The sequence below is a fragment of the Cricetulus griseus genome, chromosome 6 (assembly GCF_003668045.3).
Source record: "Cricetulus griseus strain 17A/GY chromosome 6, alternate assembly CriGri-PICRH-1.0, whole genome shotgun sequence".
NCBI classification, from domain to species: domain Eukaryota; kingdom Metazoa; phylum Chordata; class Mammalia; order Rodentia; family Cricetidae; genus Cricetulus; species Cricetulus griseus.
Window position 1 is genome coordinate 13,304,613 of NC_048599.1, and position 16,728 is coordinate 13,321,340.

A 16,728-nucleotide genomic window follows, 5' to 3' on the forward strand; every position below is an offset into this window, starting at 1 on the left:
CTCCACGTGGGTGAGGCACAGGCCCTGATGGTTTGGGGTCTCTACAGAAAGCGTGTGTTAGAGGTCACCGTGGGCCAGTGCTTTATAGATGGTTGGGAGGCTGGAATTGGGATAGGCAGGGACATAGCAGGGCTGCTTCTAATGGAGGGTGCACATGCCATTCAGGAGTAGACTAGAAATGGTACCCACACCAGCCCCAAGTTGAAAGCCTCAAATATCTCTACATTTGAACTTTTTTGATTGAAATCTCTCAATGCTGAGAAACTTGTTTTTGTTTAAAAAAAAAAAACATATACTGTGAGTCAAGAAAGAAAGAGGATGTAGCTGTGGACAGGTATGGCTCACTCACCCTGAATAGCTGAGTGAAATGTAAACACGGAAAACAGAAATAGTAATGGCCCCAAAGGTTCATCAGCCTGGTCACCTGTTAGGCAAAACAACAACAACAACAACAAAAAAAAAAAACACACACACACCCTCCACAAAGGTTTCTGGGAGACTCATGAAATGAGAAGAAATTACTTTAACACTAGGGGATTTACAATGGAGCAAAAGTCCATGTCAGACTCCCACGGGAAACAGAAAAGGAATGACCTGTGAAGTAGACAAGCCATGCCTGTCCTCCCAGCCGCTGGGGAGGCTGATGCAGGAGGATCACAAGTTCAAGGTCATCAGGGGCAAATTAGTGAGACTTTATCTCAAACTAAAAACCTGGGCTGGGGCTCACTGCCAAGATTTGTAGGCTACATTGTCATTTTTATAGTACGTGTGTGGGGCCCCAAGGACAGAGGGTCGGTTGTCCTTGACTGGCTGTGGCTGGTGGAGGCAGCTGATGCTCGTGGCTCTCAATCCAAATCCGTTGCTGTCTTGGTGACCTCCATCCAGGATCTGGTCCACACATTCTCCTAACTTCCCATTGGCAGGAAACAAGATACACACATACAAAGGAACCTGGGAAATGTAGTCTTTACGTAGGTCTTTGTGCTGCTGAAAACAGACCCTGAGTGGGAGCAGACTCTCAGTTACAGCCACAGTCCTTAACCATTTGTATTGGTGACGCCTTGAATCCAGAAGGTTAGCTGAGCTGACAAAGACAGATGCCAGTATTCACAGCACAGAGGGCTGCTAATGGAACCAGGTCTTAAAAAACAAATAAATAAATGAAGCTACAGTCAGGCTTGGTGATGCAAGCCTGTAATCTCAGCCCCCAGGATGGAGGCCAGAGGCTCAGAAGTTCAAGGGCAACGTCTGCTGTATATTGAGTTTGAGGCTAGCCAGGAAGAGATGAAGGAAGGGAGGGACGGACGGACGGAGGGGGCAGGAGGGAAAAGAAAAGAAAGTTATTTGGCCTGATACTGCATGCCTGTAACCTCCAAACACTAAGGGATTCAAGGCTGTAGGAGAGTCTATTTTAAAAACTAAAAACTGGAGACTGAGAGATGACCCAACAGTTAGGAGCACCAGCTGTTCTCAAGGACTGAGGTGCAGGTCCCAGTACTCATTTGGTGGCTCACAACCATCTGTAACTCCAGTTCCAGGGCATCTGATGCCCTCTTCTACCCTCCGTGGGTACGAGGCACACCGATGGTACCTGTTCATGCATGCAAGGAAAACATTCATGTACATAAAATACAATTAATTAATTTTAAAAGCAGCAAAGCACTTTTTGAAAATAGCTTATTTTCTGAGACAGAGTCTGACATAGCCTCCCCACAGTAATCATTGTGTTTCCAGGACTGGCCTTGAACTTTTAATCCATCTGCCTCCACCTCCCAAGTGCTGGGGTGACAGATATGAGCCCCCACATCTGGTTAATGTGGCACTGTGTGTGTGCACGCAACACAGGACTTCCTGCATGCTAGGCGAGTGCTCTACCAACCGAGCCCTGCCCCAGCCCACGCTGTAAACAAAGGTTTGGCTCTAAGTGCAACGGGCTGGTGTTTGAAGCACAGACTATTTAGTCTCTGTTGAGAAAAGTGTAACTAGTGCCACAGGTGTCAGGTGTCATGACACACGGTCCTCTCTAGTCCTCACCTCAACAAGTCTTTCCAGGGATCTGAGGACCCCTCTGGGCCCTGTTGACAGTTGAGTCTCCCCCAGGCTGTGTGTGTGACCTTGTGGTTCTGTTTGACAGCCGCGCTTCTCTGAGCCCAGACACCAGCTTATTGTTTGTCACTGGCCCAGGGGTCTTCTGGCGCCACGTCAATTAACTTCACTGTTCAGCCCTCTTACCCTGCGTCTGCATCGCCTGTGTTTGTGAGGGACAGACAAGGGTTGAAGCCAGAGGTGCTGGGTTTCAGCAAAATAAATATCCACTAGTTACTGGAAGTTTCTGGATATGGCTCCCATCGAATCAGAGACTTGCATACCCTGTAAGCACCCGTGGCCTGTTCACTGTTTTCACATGTTCCGGGCCCCTCCACCCAGGTGAACCACTAGCAGCCCTGGTTGTGCTGACAGACGTAAGTGCATCATGTCCCCAATGTGAACATCACAAGACACAGTGGGCTGTCGGGGAGGTGGGGAGAGTAGAGTGCTGATCTCAGATTTCCAGACACTGCTGTGCGGGAGAAAGAGCATTTTCCAGCTACGGCCTTCTCTCTCCATACAGCCATCTGAGTTCAGTTCCCACATGGTTCCATGCCTGCTAGACTTCAGTAGAAATGGTGGTTCCCCACACACATGTTCTAGAATGTTCCTGGGGAGCCTGGAGTGGGCTTCATTAGAAGCTTGGGCTGTCGGACTCCCCTTGGGGTGCTGTCTTAGTTAGGGTGTCTATTGCTGTGAAGAGACACCGTGACCACAGCAACTCTTATAAAGGAAAACATTTAGTTGAGGTGGCAGCTTACAGCTCAGAGGTACAGTCCATTATCATCATGGTGGCAGGCAAGCAGACATGGTGCTGGCTACATTGTGACCTGAAGTCAACAGGAAATCAACTATGAACTGGGAGTAGCTTGAGCATAGGAGAACTCAATTCCCGCCCCCACAGTGACACACTTCCCCCAACAATGCCACACCTCCTAATAGTGCCACTCCCTATATTTTTTTTCAGATTTTTTTATTTGAATTAGAAACAGGATTGTTTTACATGACAATCCCAGTTTCCTTCTCCCTCCCGTCCTCCCCTACCACCCCTCCCAACTAAAACCCTACCTATCACATATCTTTTCTGCTCCCCAGGGAGGGTGAGGCCTTCCATAGGATGTCATCAGAGTCTATTGTATCCTTTGGGGTAGGGCCTAGGCCCACCCCCATGTGTCTTGACTCAGGGAGTATCCCTCTATGGGCTCCCAAAGTCCACACCTATGCTAGGGATAAGTACTGAACTACTATAGGAGGGCCCGTAGATTTCTGAGGTTTCCTCACTGAAACCCATGTTCCTGGGGTCTGGATCAGTCCCATGCTGGTAACCCAACTATCAGTCTGGGGACCAAAAGTTCCCTGATGGTCAGGTCAGCTGTTTCTGTGGGTTTCACCAGCCTGGTCTGGACCCCTTTGCTCATCATTCGTCCTTCTCTGCATCTGGATTCCAGTTCAGTTCAGTGATTAGTTGTGGGTGTCTGCTTCTACTTCCACCAGCTGCTGGATGAGGGCTATCGGGTGTCATATAAGTCAGTCATCAATCTCATCATCAGGAGAGGGCATTTAAGGTAGCCTCTCCTCTGTTGCTTAGATTGTTACCTGGTGTCATCTTTGTAGATCTCCAGCCATTTCCCTAGTGCCTGATTTCTCTGTAAACCTAAAATGTCTCCCTCTACTATGGTATCTCCATTCTTGTTTTCTTCTATTCTTCCCCTGACTCAACCTTTCTGCTCCCTCATGTCCTCCTCACCCCTCCTCTTCTCCCCTTCTCATTCTCCTAGCTCCCTCCCCCTCTCCCATGCTCCCAATTTGCTCAGGGGATCTTGACCCTTTCCCCTTCTCCAGGAGACCATGTATGTCTCTCTTAGGGTCCTCCTTGTTTACTAACTTCTCTGGCAGTGTGGATTGTAGGCTGGTAATCCTTTACTCTATGTCTAAAATCTGCATATGAGTGAGTACATACCATGTTTCTTTTGTGATTGGGTTACCTCACTCAGAATGGTTTCTTCTAGTTCCATCCATTTTCCTGCAAATTTCAAGATTCCATTGTTTTATTCTGCTGAGTAGTATTCCATTGTGTAAATGTACCACATTTTCTCTATCCATTCTTTGGTTGAGGGGCATCTAGGCTGCTTCCAGTTTCTGGCTATTACAAATAGTGCTGCTATGAACATGGTTGAATAGATGTTCTTGTTGTATGAATGTGCTTCTTTTGGGTATATGCCTAAGAGAGGAATTGCTGGATCCTGTGGTAGACTCATTCCCATTTTCTTGTGGCTGTACAAGTTGGCACTCCCACCAGCAGTGGAGGAGTGTTCCCCTTTCTCCACAACTTCTCCAGCATAAACTGTCATTGGTGTTTTTGATTTTGGCCATTCTGACAGGAATAAGATGGTATCTCAGAGTTGTTTTGATTTGCATTTCCCTGATGGCTAAGGATGTTGAACACTTTCTCATGTGTCTTTCAGCCATTTTAGATTCCTCTATTGAGAATTGTCTATTTAGCTCTGTACCCCACTTTTTAATTGGATTGTCTGGTGTTTTGGAGACTAGCTTCTTGAGTTCTTTGTATATTTTGGAGATTAGCCCTCTGTCAGATGTGAGGTTGGTGAATATCTTTTCCCAGTCTATAGGCTGCCGTTTTGTCTTGCTGACTGTGTCCTTTGCCTTACAGAAGCTTCTCAGTTTCAGGAGGTACCATTTATCAATTGTTGATCTCAGTGTCTGCGCTACTGGTATATTTCCCACTTTATCTTCTAATAGGTTCAGTGTGGCTGGGTTTATGTTGAGGTCTCTGATCCATTTTGACTTAAGTTTTGTGCATGGCAACAGGCTTGGGTCTATCTGGAGTCTTCTACACGTCCACAACCAGATATGCCAGCACCATTTGTTGAAAATGTTCTCTTTTCCAGCGTATATATTTGGATTGTTTGTCAAAAATCAGGTGTTTGTGGGTGTGTGGGTTAACATCAGGGTTTTCAACTCTATTCCAGTGGTCTACCTGTCTATTTTTGTGCCAATACCAAGCTGTTTTCAGGACTATAGCTCTGTAATAGAGCTTGAAGTCTGGGATGGTGATGCTTCCAGAAGTTCCTTTATTGTATAGGGATGTTTTGGCTATCCTGGGTCTTTTGTTTCTCCATATAAAGTTGAGAATTGTTCTTTCAAGGTCTGTGAAGAATTTTGTTGGGATTTTGATGGGGATTGCATTGAATCTGTAGATTGCTTTTGGCAAGATTGCCATTTTTACCCACTCCCTGTGATATTATGGGGGCCAATTTCATTCAAATGATCACAGGTGCAGTTTTCAAACTGTACTGTGCACCCCAGTTCTTTCCACTCTTCTCACAGAGTTGGGAAGGACACTAGCCAGTTCCACCCTTCACTGTGGGTGGCTGCCACACTGTAGACTTGGTACCTGATACCTTCAGAGGCCCTCACATGGGGGCCCTGACAGTCACTGCTGTGTGAAGGCAGGCATCTATGTGCATGTGTGCGTATGGCCCTGAAGAACACCCACCATATTGCTTTCCTTCTGTGACCACCCCTCTGTCCTGCCTCCTTGTCCTGCTGTAGCCCCGTCGGACTGTGTCTAGCTGCCCACTGACATCTCTCTTAGGGTCCCCTGTGTCAAACCTTAGTCTGTTGCTCCCCTCCCTGGGGCTGCTCACAAGCTGCCCCTTGGCACTTCCAACTTTCCATTTACTCAGGCCAAGCCCTTAGAGCCACGCTTGATGTTCTGTCCTTCCTTTCAGTCTGTCCACTGAAACCTCCGTCACTCTTCCTAACGCTTGCCCTGAGTCCTCCATTGTGTTCCCATCCCCTCCTCCCAGGCTGCTCTGTTCCCACCGTCATCCCTGAGGTCTGTCCTTCCCAGCCCTTCACCGTCCTCCACATAGCAAGCAGTGTGGTCCCATCAGGACCTCTGCTCCTCTGCCTCACTCCCACTTGCTAAGGATGGAGACCCCCCCCCATGCCATGGGTCCCTGGGAACTTCCCCTCCTGCCCAGCCTTGCCTGGCCTCCTCCAGCCCTGTTAGTCGCTCCACCCCCTGGGTTCCTTCCTTTGGCTCTGTCAGTGGATCTGACACACACCTCAGGGCCTTTGTACCTTTTTTCCTCTATAGCAATGGTTCTCCAACTATGGGTCATGACCCCTTTGGGAGTCAAACAACCCTTTCACAGAGGTCACCTAAGACCTTCGGAAAACACAGATATTTACATTATGGTTCATAACAGTAGCAAAATTACAGTTATGAAGTAGCAAAGGAGATAATTTTATGGTTGGGGTCACCACAGCATGAGGAACAGAATTTGCCTGAGGAAGGTTAAGAACCACTGCCCTACAGAATCTTTGAAACTTTCTCATGGCTTGCTTGCATCCCCGCCCCCCTCAGGTCTGTGGCCCAGTATCCTCTCCTCGGGGGACACATCTGCGAACACCCCAACCCTCATCCATCTCCTTACTCACTTTCTTGTCCTTCGGAGCCCCCACGCCACGCAGCAGGGATCTCTGTATCCCGCCTTACCCTGTGGTGTTTCCCTTTCCCTGGACTGTGCTCCCTGCCCTGGTTCTTGCTTCCTCTGACCCTTGTTCTGGCCCTTTCTCCCACATGGCTTGTTGAGTTCCCTCCTGGGTCTCCCAGGCCCAGGAGAGCCTGGTCCACAGTGTGTGATGGGTTCACGTGTCCCTTCCATGGCCAGCAGCCCACCCCATCACTTCCTCTCCTCCCATTAGACTATTTCTCCTCTTTCATCTTTCTGCACACACAGGGGATCTCAGCTATCCTGGACGCTTCTCTGGGCCCTGGTGCAGCTGTCCCCACCTCTACAATAGCAGCCTTTTCTGCCCCTGGCCTCCCGCCTGCTTGTCGCTGCTGGCTTCCTCTCCTTTGAGTGCACGCAAGCATACAGGGGCACACTCAAGTGTGCGTGCACACAGCGTCCTTCTTCCCCAGTCCAGCTGCTCATCTCCCTTGTGCCTGTCCTGTGACAGCAGAGTCCCCGTCTGCCCCCTAGAGTCTGGGCTCTTCCAGCAGTACAGACCTCCCCTGATGGGCTTGCCTCTCAGCTCGGGGGTCTGGGCCTTGCCTGGATCATGCAGTCAGTCCTTGAAGGTCCAGACTGTCCCAGCTTCCTCAAGAGACATGAGACTGCCCCTGCCACATCTGCCTCTTGTATTGAGCTCAGTGTCCTTTAGCTGAGCCAAGCATGGTGGCACACCTATAATCTCAGCCCATAGGAGATGGGGGTAAGAGGGTCAGGAGTTCAAGCTCATCCTTGTCTATGTAAGTCTGAGGCTAGCCTGGGTTACCTGAGACCATCTAAAACAACAGGAACGGGCTTGAGATGGCTCAGTGGTTAAGAACACTTACTGCTCTTGCCAAGGACCCAGATTTGGTTCCGGGCATCCACACAGCAGCTCACAACCATCTGTAACTCCGGTTTCAGGGGATCTGATGCCCTCTTCTGCCTCCATTTGCACCAGGCACACATGTAGTGCACATACATAAAGCAGTTGTTCACACATAAACATAAAAATCAATCTTTTTAATCCCCAAATTCCCTTAAGCCCTAAATCTCTGGCCCTTTCTTCAGCACCTTTAAGATCTATAAAAGCGATGCGCCGGGCCCCAGCTCTAACACTACTTGTGACTAAGCTGGGCCCCTCCCCCTGAACCTCAGTTTCCCCTTCTGTACAACAGTGTAAATGACATGAGTGAGTCACCCAGTGTGTTACCCCAAGGATAATGTGACCAGGCCCTACAAACTCAGGAGGAGAAAGTCCCTGGAAGGGAGAGGACATGGGGGCTAGGAAGTGATTGTTAGTAAAGTTCTTGCCACTAAAGCAGGAGAACCTGAGTTTCATCTCTGGGTCCCATATAAAAAAGCCAGATATAGGGCACCTGCCTCTCATGAGCCCTGGAGAGACAGATGGGAGAATCCTTGGGGCTCCCTGGCCAGCCAGCCTCCCCAATTGGGGAGCTTCCGATTCAGTGAGAGATGTCTCAAGTACTAATGTAGAGGTGATCAAGATGGCTTAGCAGCAGAAGGTGCTTGCTGCCAAGCCTGCTGTGATGACTGAGTTTGACCCTCAGAACCCACATGGGGTGGTGGGGGGCAACTCCTGCAGGTTGTTCTCTCTGTGCCATGTGTCGTGGCACCCATGCACCCCCACAAACAATATTTAAAACTGTTGCCAACAGTCGGAAGGGGAAAAGCTGACTGACTGAGGATGGACGATACATGCTGTTGGTCTCTGGCCTCTATACTTACTCACACGTGATAACATATGTGCACATACATACACCACACGCAAATAGGGAAAAAGCGGAGGAGCAGGTGTGGATGTCCTCAGTTCCCTGAGCACTTGGCATGTGGTGTAGGTGGTCCACCTGAGCCTGACAGTGTCCCTCGGCCACACCAAGGTTTCCTAGCATTGTAGAGAACAAGTGCCACAACCCCGGAGCTTAAAACAAGAGATGTTTCTCCTCTGATGGTCTGGAAGCCAGATGTCCCAAATTAACTGTCCTCAGGGTCAGGCTCAGAAGCTCCAAAGGACTTCTGTTCCCACCTTCTCAGCTCTCCATATCCCAGAGCTTTGTGGCTGGTGAGCACATCTCTCCATTCTCTGTCCCTGTCTTCTCATGGCTCTCAGCTCCAGTATCTGTGTCCAGATTCTCCAGTTGAAGGGCACTCACCTGGAGTTACCCTGACCCATTGTACCCTGGTCTTAATTTGACCACAGAAGCCAGTCACCAGGGATGAGATTGGGTACCAGGGAGGAGAGTGGGTTATCAGGGATGAGAGCAGGTATCAGGGATGAGAGCAGGTATCAGAGATGAGAGCAGGTATCAGAGATGAGAGCAGGTATCAGGGATGAGAGCAGGTATCAGAGATGAGAGCAGGTATCAGGGATGAGAATGGGTACTAGGGGATAAGAGAGAGTACCAAGGATAAGAGTGGGTACCAGGGATGAGAGCAGGTATCAGGGATGAGAGCAGGTATCAGGGATGAGACTGTGTACCAGGGATAAGAGAGAGTACCAGGGATGAGAGCAGGTTCCAGGGATAAGAAGGGGTATCTGGGATGAGAGGGGATACCAGGGGTGAGAGCTGGTATCTGGAGAGACCCAGTATGGTTCACATGTTCACCTCTCACAAGTTGCTGCCCTCCCTTCCAGAGCCACCCTCAGGTCTGACTTCAGTAGAGACAGGGCAAAAGAAAGTCTACTATCTCTACATTTTGTTTGGTGTTTGAGACAAGGTCTTATGTAGCCAGGATGGCCTTGAACTTGCAATGTGCCTGTTACTACCTCCCCAGTACTAGGATCATAGCTGTGTGCCTCCATGTCTGCCCACTGGGTTTTAACTCCAAAACACAAGGCTAATTCACACCAAGCACACCCAGGGGAAGGATTAGGCTCCAGGCCATCTATCTTGGAGCCTTTTTCTCAAGGAAGCACAGCACCCCCTATGGGTCAATTCCATAAAAGCATCTCTGGCAGTGATAAAGGGAGTCGGTTGGATCCTGAAGCAAGGGCCTTTGATGGCTGCTCTGCTGTCGGCATGACTTCTACACTTCCCAACAAGTCATTCATCTGTGTGGATTATTTTATGCTTATTGTTCCGATTCTTGAACCTGAGTCTATTTTGTATATGAATAAGGAAAGGTTTGTTTTTTTGTTTTGTTTTGGTTTTGGCAGCTTTTTAATAAGCTATAGGTTTCCCAGCATTATAACATCCCAGGATAGGATGTTATAATTGAATGCAAAACTTTTCCAAGAGTTATTCCTTATTTCTGAAAATCCTGTCCCTGATGGCAGTAGCAGTCAGTATTTGAATTGCAAATGTCATGCGCCCACCAGCCTGAACTGGGAGTCTATCTCCATGGTGGCACCTGACTGCCACCCCATGTCTCCTTGACGGATGTGCTGGAGAAGTTTCCTATTGAAACCTCCCTTTGTTATAAATCTCCCAGCTTTTATTTTTCTTGAAGATTGCTGTTCTGGCATTCTTTCTATCTTGGGAGGTGACTGGCATAGGGAATTTTTTTTCAACTGTGAATTCTTTTGGGGAGCTTACAAACTGATTATTATGGGAAAGGACCATTGGTGAGATGGCTCTGAGAGCAGCTTTGAGGGGTCCGATTAGTGTTACAGCCCCCGAGGTGATGGGAATTGCCTGTCATTGGTGGATCTTCCAGCCTTCCTGTGAAGGCTCCTGTGGATTCCCCACCCCTCCTCTGACCCATCCTTCTGTACAAGTCTGCACTTAAGAGGACAGAGGGCTGGGGAGATGGCTTAGTGGCTAACACATCTGCATTACAAACAGGACAAGGTCAGATCCCTAGCACCCTGCTAAAAGTCAGAATGTTTGAGCCCATCTACAGTCCCAGTGTCAAGAGAAGATGAGATCCCTGGAGCAAACTAGTAGAACTGGTGAATTCTGGGCTCATGGGAGAGACCCTACCTCAATGTGTAAGGTAGAGAGTGTTCAACAAAGACATCTGACGTCACCTATCCTCACGCACACCCCCCTCCCACAGGAATGTATACACACACACAATACACTACATAGGCATGCATACACACACACACTAGAGGAGTGCTTACACACACACACACACACACATACACACACACACACAATACACTACATAGGCATGCATACACACACACACACACACTAGAGGAGTGCTTGCACACACACAATACACTACATAGGCATGCACACACACACACACACACACACACACACACACACACACACACACACTGAGGACATGCATACACATTAAAAGGAAACAAACAGAAAAGGACTGACAACAGAACAGCCCTGTTGGGAGAGCACTCACCTAGCATGCAGGAAGCCCTGGGTTTGATCCCTAGCACTTCATAAAGGTGTGGTAGTACACACCCTAATCCCAGCACTCAGGAAACTGAGGCAGGATTGAGAGGTCAAGGACAGTTTGTCCTGATAATGACTCAGCAGGCCAGAGCCTCTCCCTGATGCTAGGAAGCTCCCTCCCAGCTAACGAGGTTTGTGGGGAATGGGCCCTGTCATTTGCTGCAGCTCTCTGAGTCCTGCAGGGGAGGCTGAAGCCTGCATTCAGTTAGAAACAAGCCACCCCCTCCAGCTCCCCGGCACCTCAGCCCGGCCTTGGCCTGATGCCCTGTGGTCATGCACAACCCAGCCCCTCCCCATAGCAACAGCACAACTAGGAAGAGGCAGGTAGGAAAAAAGGAGCCTAGAAACATGAGTTCTGGTCAACTGCCCGGCCCCCTTTTCCCCAGATGATTAGTCAAGCACCCCTGCTCCCAAAGAGGACAACCGAGGGTGCCTAAAACATGGCACATGGCTTAAAACCCTCCCCAGCTGTTCTGACTTCTTCCAATAAACCTTCTCTGGTGGGCCGGCCTGTTCACATCTCCTGACTCTCATTCTAAAGTCCCGATCATGCTCAGTCCCCCTAGCCCCTTCTGCAGGTTTTCAAGCATGCTACAGTCATTCCTGCAATGGGACCTTGGCACTTGCCTCTAAAACACAGTGCACACACCTTGCTGTTGAGAACTTTCCAGACCCAGCCGAACCTTCTCTGGGGAGTTGTCTGCACTCCCTACCCAGCTCTAACTCCACAAAGATGAGCACTTGAATGCATGCCGGGCCGGGAAAGAAAACACATCCACCACAGAAACCTAGCGATGGTCTGGGACTGGGGATGTGGTTCCCCAGGAGCTGTGTAGAGGACTCTGGATTCAGCCAGCAGCACCACATAAACCAGGCCTGCTGGCACACGCCTGTAATCCCAGCATTCAGAAGGTAGAGGCAGGAGGACCAGGGGTTCAAGGTCATTCTTAACAATATAGCTATTTCCAGACCGGACTGGGCCACAAGGGACCCTGTCTCAACTGGGGGAGGGGGCTTTTCTGCAGCCTCTGGCCCTCGCTCACCTGCTCCCTCAGTACCCTCGCTCCTTGGAACAGAGTCATCCCCCATCTTCCCCTTTGCCTCCACTCATCTCTGGTTTTGGAGCACTCCCGTGTTGCCATCCAGAATGTAACCAAGTTGATTTAAGTTGATTTATCCTGCACTCTGGCAGGTCACCATTCAAACACAGAATGTGCCGCATGCACCGTAACCTTGCAAGCAGCAGCTCTGAGTGAAAGAGAGCTGGTTCCAATTCTCAGAAGGGTTTGGCCCAGGCTGAGACTGTGGGGCTCAGGGTTTATTTAATATATTTCCATCCCTGCCTCCTCAGCCCAGACGGTTTGTCTGCCAAGAACCTGAAGACTTCAGGCCTGTGGCACGTCACGTGTAATAGTTACAGCAGTCTGGACTTTGTCAAAGGCCGCCTTCTCTTGTAGCTGTTCCCAGGGACCCCAGCTCCCCCAGTTTGGAGGGATTGTCTCTGTTGCTCAGACCAGGACAGCAGGTCAAAGTTGCCCACTACAGGTGCCGGGGTGGGACCTGAACTCCTGGGCCTGCTCACCTTTCTTTGGTATGTGTTAAAATACAGGTAAAGCCATTATCCAAAATGGCTACTGCAGGAAGTAGATGCATGGGGGGCGTACCTACGTCCTGCAGTGGCGTAATCAGAAGTCACACCCGTCTGTGTGCCTCTCTAGCTTATGGAAGAAAATGTCCAGACTCACAAAGGAAGCCAAAGTGCCTTATAAACTGGTGTGGGCCATCTTCCACCCATGTGTTCAGGCTGTGGCAATGATGGTAGGGCAGGGCCAGGACCTGGGGTGATGTTTTAAATGTCTGTGATGCCTGTCCCCTGATTTCACTGGTGATCGAGTCCCAGGTCCTGTCACTGGAGTGTGTAGCCTTCCCTCAGGCTTGTAGGGAATGCTAGAGGTTAAAGAAAATAAGCAAACATGAATTCTCCCTCCCAAGTTCACAGACTGCCTGAATTCTGGCTCCGAACAGCAGATGAAGAAACTTCCTGAAGCTAGAGAGATGACTCAGTGTGGTTAAGAGGAGGACCTGAGCCCAGTTCCCAGAACCCAAGGCTGGCCTGTGCGTCCAGCTCTAGAACGGCTGACCCCCACCCCACAAGTACTGTACTCATGTACACATACTGACATACATATATACACACGGATGCATACATACATATATATAAGCATACATATGCACACATATATACATACGCATATATAAAATACACACATGCATATGCGAAAGCACACATACATGCACACATGTATTTGTATATACGTACACACATATAAACACACACATGTATATCCGCATACATATATATACATGCATGCATCATATACATAAACATACATACACACACATATATTCACACACCTACACACACACACACACACACACACACACACACACACACACGTAAAATAATATCCTATTTTTTTTTTAATTTTGAAAGAAAAGAAACCCTCTGCTTGCAGTGTCACATCCTAGTAATCACCTGGGAGGCTAAGAGATGAGTATTTGAATTTGGAGTTAGCCCAGGCTATGTAATAAATCTTCTCTCACAGAAAGAACTCTTCTTAGAATAATATTAAACTTCCTGGCGGTGGTGGCACACGCCTTTAGTGCCATCACTCAGGAGGCAGAGGCAGGTGGATCTCTGTGAGTTTGAGACCAGCCTGGTCTACAAGAGCTAGTTCCAGAACAGCCTCCAAAGCCACAGAGAAACCCTGTCTCAGGAAAAAAACAAAACAAAACAAAATCTACAACAACAAAAGAATAATATTAAACCCCGTGGCCAACTCATGCCACTGGAACGCTTAGAGGCCACAAACTCCCCTTCCACCCTTTCTCTTCCCCCTTGAGCCCGTTCTCTGAGTCTTGCCCCTCTCATGTCCAGTGGATGACCAGTTCCTCCGCATTGCCATGCCTGGCCTCCTTATTTATCCCTGCTCAGACCTACATATGTGCCCTGTGCCACATATGCCACAGTGCCCCGTTAGACTGAGCAACTATGCTTCACATGATCAAGGCAAAAGGCAGACTTGAAGCAGCAGCAGGCCCTGTGTTGGGCCAGTGCCCTCAGGCCTCCAGTTTGGTGTCTGTAGGGTCTCTCACCAGTGCTGCTGCCCATCCCCACCCCTCACCCCCCACCCCAGAGCTTTACTGAGGCCTTGCTCATAGGGTTGTTGTCTAGACACAGGATGCAGAAGAAACAGAAAACAAGAGCCCCTTCCCTGCCCCTGGAGCAGATCAATCTCAGAGGATAAAAAACCAAACAAAAAAAAGATCTGTCAATTGCTGACAGTACCATCAAGAAACTAAGTCAGGAAGAAGCAGCCACTCGGGCATAACCCAGCAAACTTCTGGCAAAGATGAAGAGTCGTCCCAATTCTATGGCAGAGACGGTCTTCCCAAGAGAAACGCCAGGGGCAGGGTGGGGCACAGCGAGGCTGGAGCATATACCTGGCTGAGGGAAGAGCTTGGGAGATGAGATTGATAGCAGGTAAGAGACAGTCTTGCAGGAGTTTACAGGGCTGACGTAGACTCTGGTTCAAGTGTGTCAAGGGTTTTGCAAAGTGTTGTGAACTAGACAGGAGGCGGGAGGAGTGGGAGGGCTAAGGAGGGCTCCATCAAGAGAAGCTGATGGGATGGCAGGCAGGGTCCCAGCCGGGACCTGGGCTGTGGGCAGAGCTGCCAGGCTGTGGGGACAGTTTGGGGACTGCCAGCAAGCCCCCAGGTATGGCCCTTCTGACCGCAGTGCTGAGTGGCAGGCCGGGACAGATGGGAGGCCATACTGAAACACCTGCTTCAAGTCACGTGAGTCAATTTGGAGGGAAATAAGTGTGCAGCAGGCCAGAGGGTCCGTAAAACCAGCGAAACGTGTGCCGAGGCAGTGACAGCTGGAGCTAGAAGCTGCCGTGTGGGGTGACAGCCCCATCCTGTCCCCCTGGGTCTTGCATGTGAAGCTGAGCAGTTTGGTTTTGGCAGGCTGGATTTTCCTTGTTTCACCTCATTTGTCGCGGGCCTTCCTAATTCTCCGGAGGAATGTTGTTTATTGTCGTTGGCTGCGCTCCTCCATCGCAGTCCTGCTAATCGCTGTGTCTCTCTCTGGGCAGGCGGCTGTCCCAGGTGTCTCTAGGCCGAGACCAGTCACATCTAGTTTCAGACAAACATTTCCAGCCCCTCCTTACAGAAGAGTCGGGACCCTGATTTGCTTGGTGTTCTTCCCATGAGCTGACTGTGGTCACACTGGTGACTGTCCCATTGTATAGGTGCAGTCACCAAGGCAGATCGGAGAGCTCTTGCCTGAGACTAGCTGAGCCTCCATGCTCTGAGTGGAGACCAGACCCTCCGGACTCTCCGGCCATACCATTCTTGACTGTGTGTGCACTTTGTGTGTCGGCGGTTGTGTTTGCTTTCCCCTGGCCACTACCTACCAATGCCATGAGCATGTGTGACAAAGAGAACTTCAACAGTGTCTCCAGAGGGGTATAGTCATCCCAACTAGCCCTACTCAAGTTCATGGTACTCTACATATAGACTGCATTGGACTGACAGATACACAGACACACACACACAGACACACAGACACACACACACACTCTCGCTGTATACCATCCCTGTCGTTCATGTGTGTGTGGTGTATGTGTGTGTGTGTGTGTGTGTGTGTGTGTGTGTGTGTGTGTGTGAATCACAGCATGTAGTTGGAGGCTAGGGGACACCTTGCTGATGTCAATTCACTCCTGGAGATTGAACTCAGGTCATTAGCATTGACAGTGGGTGTTTGTACCCGCTGGTACCCGCTGAGCCATCTCCAGCCAATAGAAAGCCTTTGGAGTAAGATATGCAGGTGGCTGCCCTTGCCCAGGGGACATGCAGCATGGCCTGACCACCTCAGCCAGGTCCATCTTGTCAGCTGCTGGCTCATCGTGTCCCCAGTCTTGGCAGGAGCTGGGCTGGGGCCACAGTGTCCAGACAGGCTTGTGCCCTCTAGGCCCCCCATCTTTGATGGAGGTGAGAAACTACAGGAAAGCAGGTGTTGGGACTGTGGGAGGAAGTGACCGGGGAGTACAGAGGGGAGGGGGAAGGCAGGAGCATCTGGGGGCAGATGTCACATTGAGAAGGGGCTGGTCCATGAGAGGACGGAGGAGGTGAGTGCCCAAGGCAGAGGGAGGAGCATATGCAAATGTCTTGGGATGTAAAGAGCTAGGGTCTGGGACATCTGCACCCCATGAGCCAAGCACAAATCAATAGAATGGAGCCAAGGGTCCTGAGTTCAGAGCTTCCTTCTGGCTATCTGAGGATGGTTCTAAGAAAGACTGAGGTAGAGGCTAAAGTTCCAGGATGGGTGGGTGAAACTGGGCATGTACTATGTGTTCTCTCTGTCTCTGTCTCTCTCCTCTCCTTCCCTCCCTCTCTCCTTCCCTCCCTCTCTCCTTCCCTCCCTCTCTCCCTCCTTCCTTCCCTCTCTCCCTTACTTTCTCCCTCTCCTCCCTCCCTCTGTCCCTTCCTCCCTTCCTCCCTCCCTTCCTCCCTGTCAAGGGTCTTGTATGAATTTGGTCTAGCTCACTCTATCAGTGAGCTAGATCCCTAGTCTCTAAATTTCTCTCTCTTTTTGTACTTTCTGGTCCAGCCTGCTCATCTGCTTCGTGAATTCTGGACATCGGCTCAAAGAGCCACTGGCAGGGTTCTGG

General features: G+C 49.8%; 1 protein-coding gene across 3 annotated transcripts in view; it reads left to right on the plus strand.

Moving 5' to 3' along the window:
• Sulf2 (sulfatase 2) overlaps positions 1–16,728 on the plus strand; it is an 84,890-nt gene that overhangs the window by 38,565 nt on the left and 29,597 nt on the right. The gene's annotated exons all lie outside the window — the stretch shown is intronic.